The sequence below is a fragment of the Oxyura jamaicensis genome, chromosome 3 (genome assembly GCF_011077185.1).
Source record: "Oxyura jamaicensis isolate SHBP4307 breed ruddy duck chromosome 3, BPBGC_Ojam_1.0, whole genome shotgun sequence".
Taxonomy (NCBI): domain Eukaryota; kingdom Metazoa; phylum Chordata; class Aves; order Anseriformes; family Anatidae; genus Oxyura; species Oxyura jamaicensis.
The window spans coordinates 40,429,640-40,451,285 of record NC_048895.1 but is presented as its reverse complement, the minus strand read 5'-3'; the positions used below and the strand labels follow the sequence as shown (position 1 = coordinate 40,451,285).

At 48.7% G+C, this 21,646-nt stretch overlaps 1 long non-coding RNA gene across 2 annotated transcripts in view; it reads right to left on the bottom strand.

Annotated features, from left to right (window-relative positions):
- Nucleotides 1-21,646, bottom strand: part of LOC118164737 — a 60,304-nt gene that overhangs the window by 23,639 nt on the left and 15,019 nt on the right. The window contains exon 2 of one of the 2 annotated variants that reach the window (XR_004749641.1): nt 15,258-19,587. The exons of the other annotated variant lie outside the window; for it this stretch is intronic. This is a non-coding gene — a long non-coding RNA (uncharacterized LOC118164737). Of the gene's footprint in view, nt 1-15,257; nt 19,588-21,646 lie in introns of those variants that run through there. 2 annotated transcript variants of the gene reach the window in all.

Genomic DNA, 21,646 nt, shown 5'->3' with positions numbered 1-21,646 from the left:
TTTCCGGGAGAAGCAGGCCTAACATTTGCTCTGCATGTGTGTATTGAAAGCACCTGGACATGGTATCTGAAGGGACAACATGTAGGAGCATGGCACAACCAAGGGAAAAGAAGGTTTTGCAGCTCCAAAAACAACTACGTTGTGAACTACTGCAGTTGCACTTAGATCCAGGCTTTAACCCCAAGCTGAACCATTAACAATCCTGCAATTGTATCTAATAAAGTGCAGTCATGCTGCATTTGCATCTCTTCCACTTCCCAACCAAGCCACTTCCATTTACCGGCAAAAGTTGCTGGCACAAGTTGCATGAGAAGCCATAAATCTACTGGGAGCAAAGGTGCAGCAGCAATAACACAGTGCACAAAACAGGCTGCATGCAAAGCTTCCTCCCAGCCCCAGCATGCTGAGCCCAGTGCCCACCCCAAGTGCTCTCATCCCTGTTAGGATGTATGTCTGTGGGTACATGAAACTGATTTTTCCCACCCTGTGTCATGCAGCTGCTTCTGCCCAGGCCTCTCCTGTAGCCTCCAGCCTCCTCAGACTGGCTCTCTTCCCTACTTCCTCTAAGCCTGCAGTTTCACATCAGGATGCATGCAGTAGCCCTCTGGTCCCACCTGCCCGAAACAGGCATGTGTCCAGTCCAAATCCCAAAGCCAGCACAGCATCTAGCACTTAGAGCAGCAGCAGAGGCCGAGAGGACAAAGACATCCTCACATGTGAGGCCGCAGGTCCCCATGTCTGCACTGCAGCAGCTACCTGCCTGCATGTTGAGGCCTCCACACCATACTTGCTGCACCTGCTCTCTGGTGTTATCAGCCTCCAAGGCTGCGAAACTGGTAATCTATAAAAAGCATGAGTCACAAAGTCTCATATCCTTCTCTGGTTTAAAGTGTTTCCTAGAACTGCACCGTCTGCAAGGCCTTGAAGGCTTGACTGTTTACTGAAATTTAAAATTCCCCCTTCTGCTCTTGTGCAATGCCGCCCAAAACAAGTCTGTTTTGCTTTGTCTCATGTTTAAAAAGTTCCTCAGCAGAAAATAGGTAGTAATGAGAGAGGAAATGGGAAAAGGGGAGCTGCAGCAACCAAAAAGCTCACCTATTATAACACAAAGTGCACTCTTACTAGCTCAGGGAGGCAGAAAGCCTCCTGTCTTGACTACCCTGCATGGACAAGCAGACAACTGAGAACAGGCAGGGCAGACATCTGTATACATTTAGCCTGTTAGGACAAGGAGCAGGAGAATATTCTGGCACCATGTGACCTCAGAGCCATCACCAAAGGGAAAGGTGACACAAACATCCTCAAAGTTTGTCTCTGCATCCCAAGGGGGAGGCAGCTCCCCATCAGAGCAGAGCACAAGGGCAGCGTCCCAGCCTCAGGTGCAGGAGCAGAGCAAACAGGCCATGGCAGCCCACACACAGGGGCACCACAGAGCTGGACACGTGTTCCCCCACAGCTGGGGGCTAACAAAAGCACCCCAGGCTCCATAAGCCTTGCATGGCTGGCACACACCTGACAAGCAAGCTGCACTTAAAGTAAGCTGTTCCACTGCTTTTTGCTCCACTGAGGAGTCAAAACTTGAAAGTACTCCTGTGAGATTGCTGTTCCTTGGTCATGTAGTCCAGAAACATTTATTCCTCTGGGGAAAAAAATAAAATAAAATATGGGGAGAGAATAAAAACTTATTCTTTACATGCAAGTGAAAACAGTTTTTGTCACCCGTTCAACTATCTCTGTGCTCAAAAAGTTCCCTGAAGGCCCTGCCGCCCACCCTGGGCACAGCAGAGGAAGAGGATGGTTAACACGTGTCTCCATCACTGCCTCTGGGAGAGGAGCTGGGTTCTCATTCTCTCTCCCCAGCCTTATCTGCTGCTTGATTACACCAAGAAGCCCTTTCATAAAACTCTATTAGGATGCCAGTGCATGCAGCCAGGGCCACTGAAGTATTCCCCAGCCTCAGGAAAACCTGGCAACCCACAATGTTTTAGCACAAGCTCTGACCCAGTACACTACGGGACAGGGATAGCACTTCCCAGGGCAGGAACCATGCCTGAAGCTGCTGACAACCCACTGTTTCTCTCATTGCCGTCCCACTCTTGGCCACAGATTGAGATAAACCTTATTTTAAGCCCAAACTCCAGTCAGAAGCTGTCCAGAAGGCAGACCCTCGACTTCTCCTCCAGCAGCCTTCTTGTCAGCATGCATCGAGCCGCAGCAGCCCCTGGGGGTGGGCAGGAGGGCTGACCAGGCCCTGCTCCCTCCGGCCGGGGTGGGCTCGCCGCAGCAGCAGGCAGCCTCTCCAGTTTCTCTGGACTTCACCTATATTTGCTCTTGTTGTTAGCTCCTAAGCAGGAACAAAACAGCAGAAGCGCCGTTTAGTCAGTTTTGGTATTGCACAACTGAAAGAAAATAGGAAAGCACCCGCAGGAACCGAGCCAAGTCAATAATGGAGACAGATTAAGCAATACGTGCACCTGGCTGTCAGAAGTGCAAGATACTCTCTCTTTAGTAATTACAGAGCAATTATGAAGTTAACAGCAACTCCAATAAGGACGTATATTTCACAATACAATTTTGTTCACAATCCATCAGGAACAGTCACACCAAGGAGATACAGCTCTGAAACTAAACTGTCCTCATCCCTGCAGGCATAATCCTCTAAATGCCAGTCTTTAGTGGGGTGGGATCTTGCACTAGGTCATAATTAAGTGATTACTTATTAACAGGATGTAATTGAAGCTTTACTTCAACATGACTTAAAATCCCACTTTTAAGGTAGGTAATAAAAACCAAGATAAAATGGAGAGCTTGGGTATTGGGTTTATGAAAGCTCAGTAAGCCTGTCATTCTGCAAAGCCAACAACAGATTGTAGCTGGGTTTCAAGACATCTGAATACACAAAAGTCTGTTCTGGATGAGGATGAAAAGCTTCATATTTGTGCCTCTTTGTAGTGGTAAAATTGGAATGATCTCAGTCTACCCACTCTATCCAAAGAGTGAACAAGGCAAAAACTACAAGGGCCAGAGCAGATCCATGCCTGAATTTAAGATACTAAATCAAACTCAGGTCTGCTGAGGTTCACAATGTCTGACTTGCACTGACATCCAGCTTGGCTTCAAACTATCAGTTTCATGCCTGATCTAAGAGAAGCAGCAGCCTGCCTTGTTCTCCACACCACACAGCAGCACAGAGTGCAGGCCTTCTGCTGTGGCACAGCACTGCCATGGCTCACAGCCAGCAGCACCGAGCATTGCCTCATCACCCCTTGCCTACGGGGACCAGAGATTACTGAGCAAGTGACTCAGGTTGGCTGCTCCAGCACCCAGCCTGACCTCCTGCCTGACACAGGCTGCCCCAGCACACGTGGCAGCAGAGCCCGCGGGGACACCCCTTGGTGCGGAGGAACCAGATTTCCCAGCATTGCAGGAGGCTATCGGCCTTCCCACTGCCATACACCCACTAAGGCAGGAGGTGACATTTTAGCACTGACACCCTGCTTCCCCCACCTCGCTCTGCCTCCGCAGTGCACTGTGGACAAGCCCGTCCCCACAGTCACAAAACAAAGGGCAGCCCAGCCACACAGCCACAAACAAAGCATTCAAACCCACGAGAGGGGAAGAGAGCATGCACAACATGGACAGCTCTGGGTGAAGCAGTGCTGCAAGCAATGCTGCCAGCATGTGCTTAAAACCCACTAATTGTCTTCTCTAGGGGACTTTCTGTGCAAGAGCAGCCAGCCAGGAAGCCTTCCATCAAGGCTAGCATTAATCTCCTCACTGTCTCTTTTTCATATCTCCTTTCAGGCTTTATTTCATTCAAGTAGTGAAACCTGTTGTGGTTTACTTTGATAAAGGTAGAGTCAGCCACTCAGTGTTTTCAGGCAGCAGGGATGTTTTACTATCTCTTGCTGCATCTCCAGCACAGCTGAAAAGGTGCTATTGTGGTTTGACAGCCAAGGTGATATATGATTCTATCAAGAGGTAACCAAATAGCTAAGTGCTCTGTAAGTATTAAATAATTATCAGAACCCCTGGCAGAAAGATAACCAAGGATTATCCCTGCTCTCCAGACACGAATATTTTTGTAACAAGACATGGTAATAAGAGCTACCCAAAGGTCTGTGAGCTAGCAAACCTAAGCACAGACACTGGAAGTCAAAGATTTGTTCCAGGCAGCATATTCACCACCAGCACAGTTAATGAATGCCCTAATGAACAATGAGTTGGTAGAGATGGTGTCTCAGGTTCCTGAAGACACGTAAGAGTAGGTGTGACCTGCCATGTCAGTACACACAGCTGAGCAGGCCATGGGAAGCTCTCACTTCTCTGCCTTTTCTTCTTTGTTCCCCATGGCCATCAAGCATCACTAAGGTCTCCTTCATTTCAAGTTATTTATGGGATGAATTTTTAGCAACTAGAGGTAAGACAATGGTTACATATACACATATGTACACATGCGTACATGCATAGGCACACAGTCACCACCAATGCCCTTCACAAATTTAGCAAAGGCCACAACACCCATCACTATAATAGGAGGACAAGGTACTAAGGTGTTATGACATCTTTTTGTTATACTTCATCTAGGCTTAGATTGTATCTCTGGGGCAAGAAAACTACATCCTTTATACATTTCTCTGATGTGCTTTTGAGATTAGAGACACCAAGTAGAAATAACTCAAGTCTCTCCAAGAAGAGCATGCACATTTTTGTGTTTTATGTTGAGTCCCTGGCAGTGAGAAGCTTTAAAAGCAAAGAACTAGAAGAATGAACCATTCATCACCTTTAAACGGCAACATTTCAGTGCATTTTGTATGCTGTGCCATGCCCTTAGAAGGAACCACTCACTGCAAGGGCAGCAGCACAGCACAGACCCAAGCAGGCTGACATGGTGGAGAGCTCAGCCATCAGACCGCTTCCCCAGGGACCACCGCCACCCGCTGCTGATGCCCAAACACAGCTCCACAGTCAGCTCCTGCTGGCCAAGCAGCTGGGCACATGGCAGTTATGCAACCTTCAGGAAGCTCAAAGGTCTCCAAACAGACAGCCTAGCACACCATGCTTGTCTCACCCCCTCTGGCATACTTACTTCCCAATAGGTCCTCTTCCCCTTGCCAGCTTTATTTTATAAGTTAAAGGTTAACCTTTTCCTCTTGCCTGTTCTAGACCCACTGACACTACCTTTTCCTCATTCCATTACGATACTTTATTGCAGTCACTTTTTGACACTCACTGTGACTGTTTAAAAGCACAGTCTGTACAGATCCTTCCACCTCCCCACCCCATCCTAACCTCAGCCCTGCCCCAGCTGCTCTTTCCATCCAAGACTAGGAGGAGACCCAACACCTCCTCCAACTCTTTTCAACTACTTTCTATCCACCCATCTCTTTCCCTTTCTCCTCTTACAGGCTGATCCAGAGCAGCCTTGAAACACATTTGAAAAGACCCAAAGCAGAGATCTTGCTGGCTGAAGACACTTGGCACTGCTGGTGCTGCCCCGGTCACTGCTCCGCTTGGGAGCAGATCCCCTTCCATAGCTCCCTCCTTTCAGGCAGCTCCCAATGGGAGCAGTTGTAGATATCTCCTGGCTTTGGGAAGGTGATGCACAACATGTCCTAGCTCCTGCATCTGCCTTGCCCCAGGATAAACAAAACAAGAAAAAAAAAAAAAAAAAAAAAATACTCAGTCACATACCCTGTAGAGCTACCTCAAACATCCTACTTTGAGGGCCTTGTGCCCAAAATTTGTCTACTCAAAGAGCAGAAAAGCACGCAAGAAAATTACCACCCATACCTGCAAAGAGAGAAAAACACCCACACCTAACAGCAGGAAAAAAAAAAAAAAAAAAAAAAAAAAAAAAAGCTTGCTTTTCCTTTTTATAGGCAATTCAACCAAACAAGTTGCAGCTGCCCTGACGATGTCTCCACATCATCTGGGAGAGCCCCACCAGTGCTATCTGCCCAGGCCAACAAAACTCGTCCTGGTTTGATATGGCCAGCCAAGATGGGGCTCCTGGTGTGACCAGCAAACCCTTAGGGTCACAAGCGGAGTGCACCCTTGTAGCATGGTGGCACCCCATCCAGCCGTGGTCAGGGGACACCTGCAGATCAGAACAAGTGGGCGTCATTCATTTCCTCTTCACGTAGCATCTAAAGGCGGTTCTTGTCTTGTCATATCTTGCAGCAGTTTCTTGGTGGCAGGTTGCCGAGGATGATGCTGGGAAGTTTATTTCACCCGTTTGTTAAAGCGGATGACAGGTTTTTGGATGAGCCCGCTGTGGTTTGTAGGAGCAGAAAGGAAAAAACAAGTTGGTCCAAAGTAGAAGGAAGGAGATACAGGTGGAGAACATTTCTGTGGCACCTGGACTTGCACCAGGAAGGATTTGCTCCTTTGTGTGAGCACAGCTCCCATCATCAATAGCTTTGACACTGTTACCTCCCACTTTGACAGCATTGGCTTGCACACCAAAATGATCTGCAGACCCTGTGCACGTAACTGCCTGGAAATCTGTCTTCGTATCATGATGCAAACTGCCAGAACTTGGCTTTTTTTCCATTAGTTTGTTTTCTTTTAATATGATAGCACTGCTTAATGGAAATTGTGGGGGTTTAGGTTAACTTGGGTGTCTCCTGTTGAAAGAGGAAAGACGTATCCAGTGGCACTGATGAAATCTGCTCTGGAGCAAACTGAGGCGTTAACAGAGTAGGGCTGATGTCTCCTGGCACTGTGAGGGCCCAAGACACTCACAGGATGCAGAGCTTATTTACAGTGCAGTGGCCTCCCCAGATGCTCTGGGGAGGGAATTTTTGCTGCTTGCACATCACCCCTGCACTGGTCCCAGTAGGGGTGGACTCCCCCATCCTTCCTCCTCCTCTCCCCGATGTGGAGCTCACGTTAGCCTACTGCACCCACTGCTTGTCACTCTATCGAGGCAGAGAATGCTCTGCCCCCAACACAGGGGTTTCACCATGGATCTGGGCAGTGCTCAGCCTTGCAAAGATTTCTAAAGTATGCTCAATTTTTGGTCAAACCCACCCTGCCACATTTGCAAAAATGGTAAAAATACAGTTTTGATTCACCTAGAAGGCTTAGCTGTGCGTCTGACTGGAAGTCGGGTGGAGGTGGACTGCGAAAGGAGCTGAAGTACCAAGTGGTGGAGGAAGCCTTTGGGAATATCGTGGAGGATCTGGGGTTGATTCAGTGGGGTTGTAGAAGATAAAGGACACATCTGTAGGAAATCATGCTCTTTAAATTCTGTAATTCATGGAATGAACTGCTCTTCAAATCCAGGCGTGTTGTGTTCTAAACTATGCAAACGCACTGGATGAATCCAGCTACTTCCCACCACTCTGTAATTGGGATTTATCGTGTAAACTTGTCTCTCCACTTAAAACAACCAGTCCCGGACTCTGAACAAGAGGCCAAACCACAGATCCAAAATACCCTAAATCTGAGGAAATTGATATCTGCGACTGGGCCCTCCTGTAAACAACGCAAACATCAGCATTTCAGCCAGCCAGCTGCAGACACCAGATGAAGATGATTTCCCAAGGCAGCAGGCTGCCCGGATGGCAGTGGGGTGCACGTTCAGTCCCGCTCTCACGTCCCACATCGAACCCGCGGGCTGTGCACTGGCAGGGTGCTGCAGGCTCCGCATCCCCTTGCACCCCTGTCCTGCCTCTCCCTCGCTGCACAGAAAAGGATCGGCACGGGCTTTAGTGTGTGTGTGGTGGGTGGTCAAGGACAATGACAAAAATGTAGCAGGCATATGAATTTAAAGCCTGAAGAATCATTGCCTTGGCACTTCTGGTTAAGGGCTCGGTGCACACGAGCAGCTCATTCATTGCTCCCTGTCCCCCGCCACGGTGTGAGCTGCCGGGCCGGGCGGCTGCCAACAGCAGAGGCAGGCTGCGTGTGGGGCAAGGCTGCGGGGCAGGGCAGGGAGGGCTGCCTGCTGCTGGAAAACCTGCCAGGAGGAGCAGCCCAAGATTTCCCTCAGCTCATTGGCATCGCAGGGCAGGCATCCCTGATGCTCTGCTTACTGCTCTCCAGCCGTGCATTTTTGCAATACTCTCATCAGCGGGAAAACACCCTGGCACCAGTGCGAACAGCCACCAAGAGCCAATTTCCTGCTTTCTGCGGTGCAGGGAGGGTGTGAGCAGGTGTGAACAGCTGCGGGCACCAGGGTGCGTCGCACGCGGGGCACCATGGAGCTCTGCAGTGTGCGAGGCCGGCGAGATCCCTGCCTCTGCCTCTTCATCCTAAGATTGGCTTCCTCAAACAGAGCTGAGGTGCTGGCACTCTGCCCCCAGGCCAGGCGGGGATGGATGGCCCACGGCCAAGCGTTGGGCAGGTTACGGTAAATTTACTGCACTTCTCAAACACCGCTTCCTCGGCGAGCTGTCTGCAGAGACAGACCGACAGTTCCTCTGCGTTTTCCTCTCTGCACCAACCAATTTGCAACGTGAGAAAGATGAGATCTTAAAAACGGACGATTAGCGCCCTTACTAATTACCCACACTAAGCATCTCAATTAGAGGAGCGCCTGAGGGGGCCTTTACGGAGCTGCGCTGAGCTCCGTGGGACGCTGCTCCTGCCCCCAGACGTACATGTGTGCTCATCCCCGGGGATTGCTCTCACCCTGCAGCTCTACACAGTGCTTTCCCTTCTCCCTTACATAAAACGGCAGCACTGAGATTCGCGGCCTTGCTATGACGGTGGCAAATGCGAAAAGGAGATTGTCTGAGTCTGCAGAGGTGAGCGGCGAAACTGCAGATCATCCTGTTCTTCATGAATTAAACTGGGGTGACACGACAGCCCGGGTATTGTCAGCAGAGCATCTACAGGTAAAGTGAGTGGGATTACAGCAAATTTGTGAATATCAGCTGAGGGAAAGAGCTAGCAGGAATGCAAAGGAATAAGGCTTTAGTACAAGAGGAGGTTGGAAAGACTGTAAGTGTGTTTGAACTCAAGGAAGTAACAAAATATTAATGAATCAGCACCGAGCAGCAACTGAGAAATCCATTATTTATAGGGAAGATAAATAATTATACATGCAAGGTCAAAGAAGGCATTTGCACTGAAAGTTTCTTAAGAGACAGGAGAGCAGAGAGTAATTGACTGTCTAGACACGGCCCCGGCTCAGAGGCCGAAACGCTGTGATTCAGCTGAGCAGGAACAACTTGGCCGTGCTGGCTGAACACGGACAGCTCGTGGGGGGAGCTCAAAGCTGGCAGCTGGGGGTGCGTGGCCATGAAGGAGGTGGGTCTCAGTGGCACCAGGCACCAAACTGGGCACCAGCCAGAGAACCTGATGTCTGAAACCCTTCTGAAGGCACCAGGCAGGCTCCCACACCAAAGACAGGGCTTGGCTTCAGAAAACTTAGGGCAGGCTACATTTGCTGCATGGCTTTGCTTTGATTTCCTAATAAGCTCTGCTTTATCAGATACATCCTTGTGCTTGACACCACGTGGTGTGGCCCGACCAGCAAGGAGGCAGGTGGCCCCGGGCATCCCAGGAGGCCAGCAGGAGCCAGCCCGCGGGGCTCTCTGGGCAGAGGCTTGCTCCTCGCCAACCCCAGGGCCCCAGGAGGGACAAGATTTGGGTTTTGGGTGGCAGGGGAGGCTGGGAAGCAACAGAGCCCACGGTCAACATACAGCTTGCATGGGGCAGCACGGATCCTCTGAATCACCTGATAGCGCCTGGCAGAAGATGAAGCTGCCCCCAGACTGCAGAGTTTTAGCACTGCCAGTGCAAATACACCTAATAAGCATTCAGAAGCATAACAAAGCAGCGCGAGAGCAGACCACAGCCCCTTACACAGCAGAAGAAATGTCTTTCCTCTGACAGGCTGACTTGCTAAGGTTGCTGAAAAACAGCTGATTAGCAATACCGTCAGCAGAACTGCCGTCGCTGGAGATGCTGAAGTGGCCATCCCTCTCTCCTCTGACCACAAGCATAAGGGCCACCTCCGAGGGCTTGAGGAGAGTTCATGCTCTGCACCAGCAAAAGGATAGCTCTTCCTTCCTCTTCTCACACACTCTCCCACATGCACATTGAGCAAACTACAAAAGCCCCTTGCTCGGGCCATTCCTCTCTGTGCTAAGCCTCATCAGTCTTTGAAAAGAAATGCACACAAAAGGAGAAGCCCACTTTCCAGATTTCTGCAGAACGCTTTAATGAGTGCTTGTTTTGCTTTTCACATGGGCATACATGCTCTTTGTGGAACTGGAGGGCATTTCCCCACTGTGCAAAACATTTCCTTTAAAGCCAGAGGCCTCGTAGTTATTGCAGCTCTCACAGTTATGAAATGCTACCTCTGAGGAGAGTGGAGGAGAGAAAAACACGATTACCAAGATTGAAAATCGAGCATGCACTGGCATTTTAGGTAAAAAGTCTGATATTAGTGATGGTGTGCCAGCACATTGGCCTCATAAGGACTGCGACGATTTTATTCACTCACACTGGCCTGAAATATTGGAGGTGATTTGCCTGACATGTAGAAGTGGGTCAGATGCTCATCACTAACCTATATTAGACACACCAGGAGAATGCAGCTGTCTCTGAGAAAGAGGCTATGCAGCATTGCTCGCTGTTGGGACTTACTGGACGGTCACACAGCATTTTGTAACCCTCCAGCCTCCAGACCCGCTGGCGATGCTCAGCAAGCTGCCGCACACACAGAAAGCTCGTGGTGGCACACGCATCTTTATGCGTGGCCCTGGGACTGTAAGTCCCGGGTTAATCGTGTGAAAGGCAAGAGAAGACAAGGTAACCAGATGGGACACGTTATACACGGGGAGAAGATGAGCCTGGGGATGCCATGAGCACTCAGATATCACAGAAAGCAATTTGTAGCCGTGATGATGGGGGCGGTTAAAGGACTCGGCACAGAACGAATGCTATTCTGGAAATGGAGGGAGAAATCAGGACTAGGGAGCTCCTGCTGTGAATCCCGCTGTGAAACAGGCTGCGAGATGCTGTTATGACAAGCGCAGCGTATTGGCCATCACTACCAACCTTTCACACAGCTCATTAGAGAAAGGTCATGGGTTATTTTTACTCTAATTCCCAAGGACATACTCGGTTTGCTTCACGCACTTCCACACAGGATCACAATCCACACACCCAGATTTCCCCGCTCTTACAAGCACATCCATACACGGCGTACATTCATCCCTGCTCTTCACTTGTAAAGCGACACACCAAGCCGTAAAATGCCTTTTCAAACTCCAGCTGTGACATTTTATGGAAGCATTTGAAAACTATTACTTTCAGCGAATGCGCTGGGGTCTCTGGCATGCTAGCTTTGTTTTGAAGATTGATTTAGGATGAGACTCTCACCAGCGGCGCATCTGGGGCAGTGTTGTGCTCAGGAGCAGCAGCAGTGTCTGTGGATGACAGCTGGATAGCATGGAGAGACCCAGACCACAGTTAGGAAGCCCACCAGTCCGGGATGCTGAACCAGAGGACTTAACCCCCAAACCAGCCCCATTACCAATATGATGACGGTGATCTTGGTAGGGCTTTGGTCTTCCTCTCCCGACCTTGCCCTTTTTATTATTTCTCCTCCTTGTCACTTCAAGGACCATCACTGAACTGCTTCTGTGCTGGAGAAGGTCACCTCCTGGTAATACCATGGTATTTTCCTTGTGGCAGTGAATTCTGGATCCTGCGTTTAGCACACTAACATCTGCTCCAGCATAGTTTATCCCACTTACGGAGGAGACAAAAGGACAGTGACAGCAAGTGACTTACCCAAGGTCACCCAGCGAAACAGTGCCAGGCCTGGGGTGAGGCACCCTGACTTTTTGTGTCCTCTACATGGCTTGTCAGGATTTTGCACATAAGCAGAGACTTTCCATGTCTGTCTTTTTGAGTTCCACCCACTTCAGGACTAAAAAAGGACTTTCTTAATTTAAGAAATGTGCACGTCTCATTGCATACCCTTCCCATAACATAACAAATTGCCCTTTCATAAATAAAGAAGCCTACAGCTTGCCAAAGCAGTGTCCCCAACAACTGTGCTAGTGTTACGGTAAGTGACAACACTCCAGACTATCACTGGAGATATGTGCACGTTGTTCAGAAAGATAATGGTGCTCTTCATCTGGTTACACTTAACTCCAGCGCTGCTTTCCTTCCCAGGCACCCTTCTTTCCTGTTGAATGTTTGTCTAAACCTTCATTCTGTGGATGAAGTGATTACTTATTAATACGATATTAATTTACTGATTTCATCTTTTTTTTTTTTTTTTTTTTTTTTCATTTCTGTATTTTCCTTCTCCAAAGCACTTCACTTAATATATTGATATAAGGAAGCAAATATACTGGCCAGGAAGTTTCTGTCTGTGCATTTTGTTAATGTGCTCTGAGAAAGGATCTTAGAAGGCCAGACACAGGTCCCCTGTTCCCCAAATGATATCCTTCTCACTCTTCCCAGCCTCCACAGACAGTACTAAATACCAAATACCACTTGACACCTGCAAACCCAGAGCTTACTCAGGTACAGAAACGAGTGAAGAAAGCACTGCTCCTCCATTATCTAAAGCCTTTCCCAAAGTCAGAGATGCCTTATTTCACAGGTGGGAAGAAGAGGAGCTGAAAAATTAAGGGGGGGGAAGGGGTGTCTTAAATCACACACAGTGGAAATCACTGTGCAATGCATACCCTGCTGCTGCCCCACACGCTGCTGGGGCCTCTGGATTGGGCTTACCGGGCAATGTGTTGGTAGCACTCGTCTTCATACCCAGTGATATCAGGGTATATTGGGGCCTTTATACAAGCACAGGACAGGATGAAAGACATCCGCTGATATATGGTTCCCTCCTCAAACCCCAGAAGATAGCCCCAGGCATGCGTTCTGCCACACCTATCTCTACGGTGAAGCAGGAGAGAGGCTGCACCGTGGTGCGGGACCCTGCTGGTCCCAGGCAGCCCCCCAGAGCAGTGAAGCAGAGCAGTAAAACTAACGATGATGGAAAGCAGGCAGGAAGGGGGTCCTGGGAAGCAGAGATCAAAGCCTTCCTCCATCTGCAGAGGAAGCTCTCCAGGGGAGACAAACAGCAAATTTAACCCTACAGAAAATAGCCGGGTGCCTCTTCAGAGTAAGCCTCTTAGAGATGACCCTCGAGCCCACAGCACTGCTTTGCTCTCTCCTCTGCTACTGGTTAGGACGGGCATGTTGCAATACCACTTCTGAGAGGAAAACTGCAGTGAAGTGTGCCTGGGACAAAATGAAGCCCTTGCCTATGCCATGCTGACTTCGGCGTGCTGCGAAGCCGGGGAGGCACAGGTCACACAGACTTCAGCTTCCTTTCCTCCACATCTTAACGCTGATCTCCCCCACCCCCTGACTCCACCTTCCCTTTCACCCCAGCCTGTGCTGCTTGTAAAAGCAACAGTGATCCTTCCCCATCAGGGTGAGCCTTCACACTTCAGACACCATGCGAAGACCTGCAGCTACTGCCTGCTCGACCTGTTTTCAGTGGGAAGGAACCACAAAGTTTCCCCTTCCAGCTGCTTGCATCTGGGACCCTGTGAGATGGGCAAGGCTGTGTTATGTTCCAAAGCCAGCTGGTTGCTTTAGCTTTGCCGTTGCTCCAGGACCCTGACACCTTGCACAGTTTGAGGGAGAAAGCTGCCAGCCGGCCCCACAGCCAGCACCAGGCTGTAGGAGGGACTGGGGCCAGGCACCTGTAGCACACTCGTTCCTTTAACTCATGCGTGGACGTCTGCGTATGGAGGCATGTGTCACCGGTAAGGCACAATGGCTGGCAGCCTTCACCAACTGCTCAGACATGTAAGGCTTTCTTAAATCTTCCATCTCCACCCCTTGAAGAGATACGAGGGTCTCTCCCTTCCTACTGCCTTCTGTTTGGCTGCTTCCCCAGGCACTCCCTCGAGGCCCCATGTCTCAGATTTACGTCTTGAAGAAGAACAAGGGGCAGGTGGTGCCTGCAGAAGCTGAAAGAGAAGACGGACGTATCTAGCACATGCCACAGAAACAAAGGTGAAATCTCCAGAGCTGCCTGCTCCTCTGGAACCCCAAGCAACTTGCCACTTTCTTCTTCCTGACGCATTTATTTTTGCAATCTCAAAGAATAAAGTATTGGATGTTACACAGCAGCTGCCCCAGGAAATAATTCACTCATTCCATTGCTGCAGACTTCAAGGAAAAAAAGCAGCGAAGGGAGAAAAAAAAAAAAAAAAAAAAAAAAAAAAAAAAAAAAGCCAATTCCTCTGCAAAGTATCCAGTTTCCCAGCAGCTCTAACAGCCTAAATGAAAAGAATGTTTTGGTTTGGTGTCCCTCCAATTCTCGTGGTTTCGTTGAGGATTTTGGAGAATGCATTTACTCCTTTGCTAACTGCAAGAACAGATTTATCCTGCAGCCATGTGCTGAATGATTATACAGGCCTAGAGGGAGTCTGAAAGCATAAACATTTACTTCATAAAAGAGATTCTGCAGACAGGAGGCCAGAGACAGTTGACTCTGGGTAATCATTTGTGCTCTGTTTAAAAAAAAAAAAAAAAAAAAAAAGAAAGAAAAGAAAGAAGAAGAAGAAAACTTGTTTGCCAGAAGGGAGATATGCACACACTTCAAGAACAGGCCCTTTCCACAGAGGACAGTGAAGAAATCCAAAGGGGCCTAGTGAGAAGGCAGCCTGCGTACAGCATTTACAGCACAGCCATCTTTAAGGCAGATGTGAAACCAGCCCCCTGAGCTCCTCGTCTCACTGCACAGTGCTTTGCCTTGACTTGGACTGAGGGAATAAACAAATAGCTCCACAGCCAGGGAAAACCCTGGAGCTTTGTGTCTCCCATCCAGATGCACAGTGAGATAGCAGCTCCTGCTCCAGCCTTTCCCACAGCCGGAATATCAATGAGGACTTGTCTCCTCTTTACCTGGCTGTTTATTTTCACAAAACTTGTAAGAACGTAAAGTTGCCGAGATCTCCACCCTACAAACAAATTTGATTGAAATCTGCCAACAGCTGAAAGATCTCTGTCAGGGACTTTCTCCAACACTCATGCAAAACAAGACCCCACAAGCCTTGTTCTCTCGGGAAGCCAGACTAGAAATGCAGTGGAAGGGGAGCTCTGTGCCGGGGACACTGCTGCACGGGCAGTCGGAAAGGGACTCACCAGGACAGCAACCTGTGGTATTTCAGCCCAACATAGAGCAAACGACCAGTGCAAGGGTTGCACATAGAATGAAACATCCCGTGGCAATGTCTTACCATCACAAATCGCTTTTCCCTCCTAAATGAATAGACAGGAGGCCCTGCCCCATCTGCCAGGAACACGAGGCGCAGATCTTGCCATCAACAGAACTGCATGTGAAGAGAAGAGCCACCAAGTGCAAAAGCAGCGGGTTTGGTTTGCAATTTAGAAGGGAAGATGTCTTATAAGACAGAGACTTTTCAGCTCCCAGGCAATGAAAAACAGTGGCTGTTTGCAAATACTGCTATTTCTCAACAAATTCCAGAGTCTGCTAAAGGACGGTCACAACCCATGCACAGGATGAGGAGCTGACGGGCTGGGGACTCAGCAGCATTACCATCACTGCATACAAATCCAAGCTGTTGAAACGTTGCTCTTAAACAGCACCTTTCTCCCCCTTGTCCTTCCAGATCTCCATAGCTTTCTGTCCAGATGAAGAAAAAAAAGGGAGCAAATTTCAGGCTTAATGGTGGATGGCTCACTGACTCGTGCACAGAGGAAGCAGAGGGGAAGCTAATCTTCCTATGCCTCTTCTGTTATCGCTGAGGGTAGACAAGTGCTTCTGGAGGGCATTTCAAAGGAGGAGCTTCACAGAGGTGCTCTGAACCATTCCCCGCAGGAGCCTCTTCCTTTCTGCCAGGTAGCCTGAGGCTCGCCTTTGTGGAAAACTCTTTAGATCAAGTTTCTTGGGGCTGACAATGAGGTTTGCTGTCAGGCCAAGAAAACCTTCCTTCATCTGCTTCTACTCAAGCAGCCAAAGCCTGCCCCAAAGGCGATAAATAGCATCCTCTGTTGTAAAGGCCTAAAATCTGGATCAGCACCAAGCATTGAATGTTATAAAGAAGGATCATCCTACTTGATGAAGCAAGCCTACAGCCCAGCGAAACTTTGAAATCTCCATCTTTGGAGATATTCAGAGTGTGCCTGAGCACAGCCCTGGAAAGTGTGGTCTTACTGTAAAGCTAGACTTGCTTTGAGCAGGGGTTTGGACAAGAGACCTCCAGAGCTCCAGTGTGTCCCACGGTATAGATTTAAACAAGAAACTCTTCAGAAGCACAGTACTATGTTGTACGCATTTCTTCCTGCAAAGAGAGAACAAGAAAAAAATAGCACAGGACAGATGGAGGTGGCACGCAGCACACCTAAGGCAGACATAAATCAGGTGGTGCAGCGATGTGTGCAATATAAAACCTACCCAAAGCAGAGCCACTAAGCAAACACCCCGCTGCCACCAGCACTTCCTGCAGCCACCTTGACTGCTGTTTAAATGAAGGCTGCTATCTTGGATAACCACTGCTTCACAAGATGTTATGTGGACAGCAGTGAGTCTGAGCACTTAAAGTAGGCAAGGATATGCAAAACCCGAAAAGCAAGTAACAGTCCTCATGGGGATGGCACTCTCCAACAGTTAACTCTTAAAAGTTATTAATTTCAGGATTCCCAGGTTTACAAGTTCCAGGCTTCATGGTTATTTTCAGTCATCACCAAAATAAAAATCAGTTTCCACAGGCATACATTTTTCCTCAGACTCTCCCCCCTACTGGCCTCATCAACATTTTCTATCAGGAAACCCATAATTTATACTCTCCTGGCAAGGACATTACATTTCATCAGTGTTGCCAGCAATGCCAATTTCCCCTCTTTACAGTGCTATTCTGAACTGTTTTCATTTCTCTCGCCTTGTATTTCTCAGTAAACCAATCGAGCACAAATTCTAAGTCTTCCAGTTTCCCTCTTTTCCCTCCCACAAGTCATTGATGTCTAACCACAGACGTCTGTGCTTCTTTTCAATAACTGTGGATGTAGTTGCCCTATAAAGCATGCACAAGATAGCACAGGGAAATTCCACACACGTTTTCTCCATCTGAAGATATACTGGTTCATATGTTACATTTATATTGGGTCTGGATCATGTCCTGCCATCATTCTGCAAGGAGAAATCCCAAGGCAGTCAACAGAGGCTTTGCAAGCAGATAGATGACAGAACTTGGCCCTACAAGCGGAATATCGTATGATATATTTCCCTTTCTGTTTGCCAAATTGATGTTAAGAAGGGGTTATGCACTAAGACAGTCATCATAAGTTTCAGAAATAATCAGCAGCCATTTTTACTGAAACCTCAAAAAACACAGCAATTAATCAGAAATATAACTGCTTTTTCTGTGAAGTGACATTTGCTTCTATTTTACTGGCATTGCATCACACAGCAATTTTTCCAGCATGGGAGCTTTGAGGTCACTATTAATTTATGGAGAAAACCTTTTTTTCACTCTTCTCCTTTCATATTCTTTTATCTGGGTTTTCTGAAAACACACAAACAGGCGATGCTCAGACATGACATAACGGAACGGCAGATCCAAGCCCCTGCTAGGTTCCAGTGTCCTCTGTAGTCCCAACCAGATGTGCTGTATTACAGACTGAGTCATCCCCTTGGAGGGCGACTGGGGAGGATGTAAGTGCATTGAACAATCTGTTCCGCAGGGGCAGGCACGCTGAACTGAAACGCAGATAAGATTGACATTTTAATGCGAGCGCGCTCCGCGGAGGAACAAAGTCAAAGCAACAGTCCAAGCTCTCCAGCAGCAACTGCAGTGAAGGGGAGTATGAATGCAGTCAGCACATCTGCATCTCATTTTCCTTCAGTGTTTCCTGGTCGTACTGAGTTCACCCACTGGAGAGTGACATAACAGCGTGAGCCGATGGGAAAGTGCCTCGAGATGCAGGACGAGGAAAAAAAAAAAAGCAGAATACACAAATAAAGCAAGGTGAGAGGGAGGTGAGCTGATCATCTCCGGCATTTTCCACTTACGAAAGACGACAGCAGACATTTTTTGGACACCTCCCCACCTCCTGCAGAGGCTCTTGTGCACACCTGGAACCACAGCTCCACCAGGCTCGGTCCTTAGCTACCATCTTCTGTCACGGTCCTGCATCGCCTCTGAGGGCTGGTTGTGCCACAGAGATGCAGATGACTCCTAATGTGCTAAAGCCCGTGCAAAACAGGCTCTGCAGACGTGTCCATGCAGACCCAAGTGAGCGCCCATGCATGATACTGCAACAGCACAGCTGCTCCCCCTGTTCCCTCAGGTATCTCCAGCAAGACATCCCCTAGACGAGCTGTGTGCCTTCGGGTAGGATTAAAACACGGGGACCGAAGCCATCTTACTCTAAATGACTGTTTAGAGTTCAATGCTCCTTAGATTCATGGCGATAAGCCGATTGCCCTGACTTGCTTGAGGGCATCCATGTTATCAGGCCGTAAGTCTGTGCATGTCAAAAGTTCACGAGTGGTGACCTAATTACCTGTCTGTAACGGCGGGGGCTGTGCTATCTGGCAGGCAGCTTGTGCAATGCCTTAGCGCTTAGGTCAAGGCAGTAAGGCTTCTTGAATTGCATGTTTGAGCTGTATAGGATTTTGTAGAAAAGTCATGGACAGAAAATTAACTGCAGCAAAGGAGGTGAGCTGGGGAGTTTTAAAGATTTCTGTTGGATTTTATCACGTTCAGCAATATGCCTGCTTGAGCTGCAATTAATGGCAAAACTCCCTCTGAGTTTGACAAGGCAGGCCCGTTATATTGCACCAAAATTGGCGTGAGAATGGGGGCAAAAAAAAAGTGACAAGCCATATCCTCCTCCCCCTCACGGGTACATGGAAAGAAATCCTACTGCATCTGAAGGAATTACGACTTTGTGGGCCCAGTGCAGGCGAGGGGCATAGGGGGCCCTCTGCCAACAGCAGCAGCCTGCTAGGGATACCTGCGCATGTCAGGAGCGAGCCTGAGCAGGAACCCCAGGCCCTGCTCCACCTCGCAGTTTCCCCTGAATTGTGGGAAGTCTCACATTCAGATCTAATCAGTGCTCCAAAGCGCTGGCACGCAGCCATCTGCAGATAGGGAATTTGGGAAGCGATGTCGTCGGGAAGCAGTATCTTCCGCCTCCAGGAAGCAGCACGTAACACCATCCTACGCTACCCATATCCTTCACATGGCAGCTCTGTCTCCCCCAGAAGGTGGACCGTCATGGGCTTCTCCAAATGCAGATACAGACGGTGGCACTTTGCAGCCTGCCCGTATCGTCAGCAGGAGACACCGCTGCTGAGATGAGACATCCTGAGGAAACGTGCAGTCTGTGTGCTTCTCTGCTTCTCAGCCTGCCAGCGCCACTCTTACACTTGTTCAGAGCACGGCTGCAGGCCTGCCTCCCCACGGCATTTTGACCTCAGGAAGCAGGGTACAGTCTATTACTCGCTGGGGGTCAGGGTGCAGCTGTGGGTGGGGGCCACAAGCACAAGCGGTGCCCTGCGGTGCAGTTCTGAGAGCGGGAGGAGGAAGGGCTCCACACCAGCAGGAGTCCAAGGTAATGCCTCTGTAGGAAAAAGCAATCGGGTAAAGAGCCGAGTCTAGAGCTTCTTTGGTTTTAATAGATTTACCAGTGGTTAAATAAAACTGGAACCTTTCCAGCATATATATATATTATCACACTTTGCTAGATCAGTATAGGGAGTGAAGAGGTGCAGCACAGAGATTACAAGTGATAGATCGATACACTGATTAAACACGTTCAGCTTATTTTCACTTTTAGACCAACTAAGCACAACCAGCAGGTAATAAATCACAGCTGCAATTAAAGGTCCACGGAAATTTTGCTGGGTGGAAGTTCAAAATCCCAGACCTAATTCCTGTTCCAGGAACGCATTCCCATGTTGGAGCTGCAAGATTTTACTCTTCCCATTTCCATCGAAGATGACAGAAACCACGCTGGAGGCAGTGATCAGATGGAGATCCTGTCATGCGGGCTGCATGGATCTCAGCAGCAGTAGCTCTGTCAGTGGAACTGTCTGTAAGGTTTGATCCTGGTGGCTCCAAACACCAACTTTGTCCTAAGTCTGAGGGCCACTCTAAGCTCTGCCTGGAGTTTAGCAAGTTTGTCTTTCAAAGGACAAACTCCCCCTTTGCTCTGACCTGGGCATTTATTCAACGTTGCTAGTGTAGTCCTATTTAGTACTTCTAAATTCCGATGCAAGGAAGTTAGCCATTGTTCCCCTTCAGGATCCCAGATTCGGTACCATTAGCATTCAAAAATAACAAAGTTCTGGCCAGCTGTGAAAATACTAGCTAAAGAAGTTGCAGATGTTCCTAGGGGAGCTACTGAAATATTTTGGCACCTTTGCTCTGTCATTAAAAGCAAAACACGATACTTGGTTAAAACTGCAGTGTGAGTTCAAGGGGAGAGAGGAAAACAGGAAAGTATTTAGCAGCGCTAACAGGGAGTGCGGGTTCAGCCATACACAAAGTTTCCAAAAGCACCGCGGTGGCTCCAGCCCCTGAACCCCGTGCTCTGCTGTGACTGGCACTTTGGTCCTTGAGCCTCCGCGGGAGGCTGCAGAGAAGGCAGGGTTGCAGTGAAAGCCTTCGATGCACAGATGCTTTAAAGAGGAGTTGGCACGGGACAAGGTATCGCAGCAGGCAGGTACAGTGCTACGATACATGTGCTGCTGTGTTAAACTACTTCTAGCAGCTGAACTTCCTCAGTCGGGCTCAGGTATCTCCACAAGACACTACCACACTTAAAGCTAACCCTGCTACAGGCAACGGGGATGTAGCCTGAGACTCAAAGGACGCTAAGTAGCTTATAAAAGCATAAATAGGAGGCCCTGCAGGCACCTTTGAAATGTTTACTCCTAAGAGCAGGGGCTGGGCCATCCCGCATGTTGCTGAAAAGTGTAAATTGCTCTGCCTTAGGCCAGCTAGAAGGAAGCTTCATTCCGAAAGTGAGCACTTCCCGCCCCCAAATTCTTTCATCTTTCTCTGCCTGCCTCTTTCTGGCCCATCTCTGGTTTTCCTCTTCTTTCCAGATGCTACGGGAAACTCTAAGGATTCAAGGATTCTGCCCTAAGTCACCCTCAGGGAAAGAAACATGACATCTAGCCAAATTGGCAAGGAAGATACAATCAAAGTAAGTCATATGGCCCAGAGATAAGGAGGTGAGTGAGTCAGTCATTACGTGACAAGATAGCACTGGAAAAACATGGGGCTTACCCATTCATAAAAGGAGGCAGAGCTTCTGAGAAGCAGCATGTTCAGGGTATGCTCATACGTTACCTGCTGTGGGGAGCTCTAGTCCCCTCAACCAAGCACAGCTACGTGTTTGTGCAACACGCCGCGCAGAAGGCTGCAGGCACACGCTACAATATACACATGAGTCGTCACCACATAAATAGCTGAAGGAGTTGTCTTGTGCTGCTACCACTTAGCGATTCTCCCCAAGTTAACAGCTGGTCTGACATTAATTAGAAACCCTTTCCCCTTCTCTAATTTCTAATAGGTCATCTAATCTGTGCCAAATGAATTGCAGGGTTTTTCAGCAAAACAGATTGTCAAAAGCTCTTTCATCTACTAGAGAGGTTTAAATAATTGGACATTTC